Below are 5948 nucleotides of genomic sequence, written 5' to 3' on the forward strand. Positions count from 1 at the left end.
CAGTTTAGAAATAATGGAGAAAGTATAGTAAAGTGTAGTGAGCAAACTTGCTTGGCCTCTTGAAGTGAAACCCTCCGTGAAACTCAGCAAAACTGAGGAGGCAGTGGCCTAGTGGTATTATCACTGGATTGTTAATCCAGAGATCCCAGGTAATGTTGTGGGACCCAGGTTCAAATCCTGCCACAGCAGATGGTGCATTTTGAACTCAGTAAAATCTGGAATTAAGTGTCTAATGATAACTGTGAGTCCATTATCAATTGTTGGGAAAAAAACCATCTGGTTCATTAATGTCCTTCAGGGAAGGAAACTACCATCCTTACCTACATGTGATCCAGACCCACAGCATATGGTTGACTCTGGACAATTAGGGATGGGCAATAAATGCTGGCTTGGCTGGTGACACACTCATCCTGTAAATGAATAAAAAAAAGCTGACATTTGGCCACAAAAACCCAAGATTTAGCCCCTAGTCTTAGACAGTGAGAAGTGAATTTTGCTGGTGAACAGCAAGAAGCCTATTGCATGGATTTGCATGGCATTAGTATCAAACCTCTCCTCATTGATATGCGTTCTCCTATTCTCCCATACACTGGGGAGAAACTACACAGCAACAATTCCCAAAATAAAAATCAGAGCAGGTGCCTTGTTCGTTGCTTTCTCCTCCAGGTCTCCATCTTGCACAGCAATTGGCAACATCACAGGGTACAATCTATAAACAGTTACAACCACAGTTGCTGCCCCAGTCCACAGAGATTAGCATCGGACTCATAGCAGCTTTAATGTATCATCATGACCAATCTCTGATCCATTTACAACACCGTTCTCCATTGCCTTGGTACACTTTGGGGCACGCCAATGTTTTACACTGTACTGCTGCTGTCAAGGCACTTTGCAAGCACCACCTCATGGATTCGACCAGTGTGCACTTTGGGGTCTTTGCTTGCTATCTTTGTGCTCACAGCATCCATGCCTTGCTTTTTCTAATATCCGTCCTCATTCAGAGTTTGAGGCATTAAAGTACTTTCGTCTTGCCTTGCCTTGTCACACGGAGTAAAGTAGGGACATGATCAGTTAAACATGTGGTTGGGTGGAAATTTGGGAAGTTCAAAGGTAATGGAGTTGACAGGGAAGGCAAGGAAGAAGGAAAGGTTTGGAGGTGATCAGTGGGGGTAGGAAGTGGGGGGCTTCACCGAGATTGAGAGGCTGAGCCTGTTACCTATTGCATGAAGTACGGTCAACGTTGCCATTCATCCTCAGCCAAATTGCAAATGTAGAATGGAAATGAAAATGGCTGCCATCAAACCTGGAGTGAGCAGAGTGAACATTCCATTCTATGGAGGAACAGGTTCCCTATCTTGTGATGTGAGGACCTTCAGACGGTAAAGGCATTAAACAAACCCCAACACTGTCCAGATTAAATACATCTGTGATCACAAAATGCTGTTTTACACCTTTGTACTGACTTACTGTGTAAACTAAAATCCGAGTCGTAAACCCTCTTGATTAATACAATTGACATTATGAATCAACCCAAGCAAGGGCATGGGTTGAGGTACAAAGAATGTTTTGCAGTCTGTAAAAATCACCTCAATTGTAAATCGTAGTAATCAGTTTCTAAGGTTGCATTGCTTGCACAAGGTGCCTATTACCTGCCCTCGACCTCTTCATTTCCAACTGCCGCCGGGACATTAACTGCCTCAACCTGTCATTCCCCCTCCCCCACTCCAACCTCTCACCCTCACAACGCGCAGCCCTCCAATCCCTCTGCTCCAATCCCAACCTCACCATTAAGCCAGTGGATAAAGGGGGCACAGTGGTAGTCTGGCGCACTGACCTCTACACCGCTCAAGCCAAACGCCAACTCGAGGACACCTCTTCCTACTGCTCCCTCGACCATGACCACACCCCCCATCACCAAACCATCATCTCCCAGACCATACAGAACCTCATCACCTCAGGAGATCTCCCACCCACAGCTTCCAACCTCATAGTCCAGGAACCCCGCACTGCCCGGTTCTACCTCCTTCCCAAGATCCACAAGCCTGACCACCCTGGCCGACCCATTGTCTCAGCATGCTCCTGCCCCACTGAACTCATCTCTACCTACCTTGACACTGTCCTATCCCCCCTAGTCCAGGAACTCCCCACATACGTTCGAGACACCACCCACGCCCTCCATCTCCTCCAAGACTTCCGTTTCCCCGGCCCCCAACGCCTTATCTTCACCATGGATATCCAATCCCTCTACACCTCCATTCGCCATGACCAGGGCCTCCAAGCCCTCTGTTTTTTCCTCTCCAGACGTCCCCAACAGTACCCTTCCACTGACACTCTCATTCGTTTGGCCGAACTGGTCCTCACCCTTAACAATTTCTCCTTTGAATCCTCCCACTTCCTCCAGACCAAAGGGGTAGCCATGGGCACACGTATGGGCCCCAGCTATGCCTGTCTCTTTGTTAGCTATGTAGAACAGTTGATCTTCCGTAATTACATCGGCACCATTCCCCACCTCTTCCTCCGCTACATTGATGACTGCATTGGCACCACCTCGTGCTCCCGCAAGGAGGTTGAGCAATTCATCAACTTCACCAACACATTCCACCCTGACCTTAAATTTACCTGGACTATCTCTGATACCTCGCTCCCCTTCCTGGACCTCTCCATCTCCATTAGTGACGACCGACTTGACACTGACATTTTGTACAAACCCACCGACTCCCATAGCTACCTGGATTACACCTCTTCCCACCCTATCTCTTGCAAAAATGCCATCCCGTATTCCCAATTTCTCCGCCTCCGCCGTATCTGCTCCCAGCAGGACCAGTTCCACCATAGGACACACCAGATGGCCTCCTTCTTTAGAGACCGCAATTTCCCTTCTCACGTGGTTAAAGATGCCCTCCAATGCATCTCGTCCACATCCCGCACCTCCGCCCTCAGACCCCACCCCTCCAACCGTAACAAGGACAGAACGCCCCTGGTGCTCACCTTCCACCCTACAAACCTTCGCATCAACCAAATCATCCACCGACATTTCCGCCACCTCCAAAAAGACCCCACCACCAGGGATATATTTCCTCCCCACCCCTTTCCGCCTTCCGCAAAGACCGTTCCCTCCATGACTACCTGGTCAGATCCACACCCCCCTACGACCCACCCTCCCATTCTGGCACTTTCCCCTGCCACCGCAGGAACTGTAAAACCTGTGCCCACACCTCCTCCCTCACCTCTATCTAAGGCCCTAAAGGAGCCTTCCACATCCATCAAAGTTTCACCTGCACATCCACCAATATCATTTATTGTATCCGTTGCTCCCGATGTGGTCTCCTCTACATTGGGGAGACTGGGCGCCTCCTGATGAAGGGCTTTTGCCCGAAACGTTGATTTCGCTGCTCGTTGGATGCTGCCTGAACTGCTGTGCTCTTCCAGCACCACTAATCCAGTATTTGGTTTTCAGCATCTGCAGTCATTGTTTTTACCAAGGTGCAGGAGCTGTTCACTTCTCAACTTGGACTATAAAACTTACACACATTATCCTAGATGCAAGGCTGTCTTTCCAGGGTTCTGTTGAGGTTGGGGTGGGGGAGCAATCTTCACTATTTGCACCACATGTAAAATCTCTACTGTTTGTGCACAGAAAAACTTGAGCAAGTCATTTGAATCAAAGTGCAAAGTCCAAGTACAGGCATCTCACTGGTCTCCTTGTCTGGCAGGCTTCCAGGTCCCAATATTTGGAGGGCACTGTTGAAATTTTGTGTGTGTTGCTGATCTGCTGAATTATTCCATTACTGAGGTGCTGCTTTGTTTCTGATATTACCCACTTAGGCTCATTGAAACTCTCCCAGTGGATTCAGGCACAAAAACTGTGGCTGTCCCTGCCTCGTCCGCATCAAGACTTATACACAGCTGATGTGGAGTCATTCTCACTGCGGAGCTTGTAACCATAAGTACCCTCACAATGTGCTGAAGACATGGGAGATCCACAGTTTCTCATTTTCCATGGAATTGACATGCAGTTGAGAGAGGGGAAGTGATACTACGCTCTGTCCAGAGGACAAAGTTAGGATTCTGGGTGATGCTGTCCGGTGCATCGGCAATTCAACACCTCCTTCCACTGGAGTCAACATTGGAGAATGGATGACCTCTCTAAATCAGGTTTCCATGCAGGTCATGTCTGGGACTTCATACTGGTCCCACCCAAAGAGGATGCGACTTGATCCTTGGAATCTCTACTTCAAAAAAATGGGGGACGCACCAAGGCTATGGAATGGATGATGGGAGTCTGTGAGAGCCACAGCATTGAGATGAAGAATATGTACTTCAGATGGATTAGCATCATCAGTATCTGACAGCACAATAGTCTTTTTGGATAAGATATTAAACTAAGGCCATATCTACCCACTCAGGTGGATGTTAAAGCACTGTTTGAAACAGAGAAGTAGTGTTTTGCCTGCTGTGTCCTGGCCATTTACCACTCAAACCAACATCACCAAAATAGATGTTGTGACCATTATTCCTGTGCTGTCTGTGGGAGTTGCTGTAAGCTAATTGTCTGCTGTGTTTCCAACATTGGAACAAGTGACTACACTTTGGTGACAGCTGTGTAATATATGAAATACATATTTTCAGTTTGGATTTTAAATTAGTGGCAAGTGAGTGTTGGATTATATTTGAGGAGGGATTTAAAAATTAATTAAGGATGCATGAGTGATCAGTAAATTGGCGGGTGGATCTACTTTTCCAAGAAGATTAGAAAAGCAGAATATTATTGAAATGGAGAAAGGCTGCAGTATGAGGGAGATGGGTGTACAAGTTCACGAATATAAAAAAGTCAGTGTACAAGAGAATGCTTTCATTAGAGGGAGGATGGAGTATAAAAGGCAGGGAGGTCTTGCTACAATTATACAGAATATGGTGAGACCATGTACAGTTTGTGTACAATACTGTGTACAGTTTTTGGTCTCATTAACTTGAATGATTCCTGGGATGAAGGGATTGTCTTACAAGGAAGGGTTGAGCAGTTTGGTCCTTTGTTCATTACAGTTTAAAGAATTTAAAAGTAAAATATTCTGTCTAAGCTTAACAGGACAGATTATGATAAGGTGTTTGTTGTGTCCCTACCCCTGGACCAAGAAGCCTGGGTTCCAGTCCCACTTATTCCAGAGGTGTATAATAACATCTCTGAACAGATTTATTTGGAGAAATAAGTTAATAAAAAATACAGTGGACACCAAGATATGGGTTTCTCCCAGCTGTGTCATGGTCTCTCAAACCAACATCACCAAAGTAGATGTTGTGGTCATTATCCCTGTGCTGTCTGTGCGTGTTACTGGGTGCCAATTGTTTGTTGTGTTTCCAACTTTAGAACAGTGACTACACTTTGTGATGAAAGATGTGTGATATATAGTAGATTTTAAATTAGTGGCACATGGATGTTGGTTTATTTTTGACAAGGGTTTGAAAATTAATTCAGGATGCTGAATGACCTTTTTCTGCTCTTATTTCTCATGTTTTACTATTTAATTGTTTAACAGGGTGTCCTTCACTACAGGAGCTTTGTCTGTTCAAGTGGGTATTTGTTGATCGGCTAAGAACGCCACGGAAACACATTTTGTGGTTGTTCTCTGTCCCTTTGTATCTCAAATTCTGCAATCTTAAATCTACAAGTTCAGGTTTCTTGTGTCACAGCAATAGTGTACCGAGACAGAGGACCCAGGTTCAAGTCCCGCCTGCTCCACGTGTGTAGTAACACCTCTAGACAGGTTGATCTGGAAAATATCAACATGTATAAATTCCGTCAGATTTCAAAACAATCTTGACTTGTGACTGCCCTCAAACCAAAACTATATTCACAAAAATAAAACCAGCTGTGTTGTTTAAGGGCTGCTCCCTTTACGACCTTGTACCGGTAACAGCCCTTCGCCAGTTATTCTGGGTATAGCTGGATA

Source organism: Chiloscyllium punctatum, chromosome 27 (genome assembly GCF_047496795.1).
Source record: "Chiloscyllium punctatum isolate Juve2018m chromosome 27, sChiPun1.3, whole genome shotgun sequence".
In the NCBI taxonomy this organism is placed as follows: Eukaryota; Metazoa; Chordata; class Chondrichthyes; order Orectolobiformes; family Hemiscylliidae; genus Chiloscyllium; species Chiloscyllium punctatum.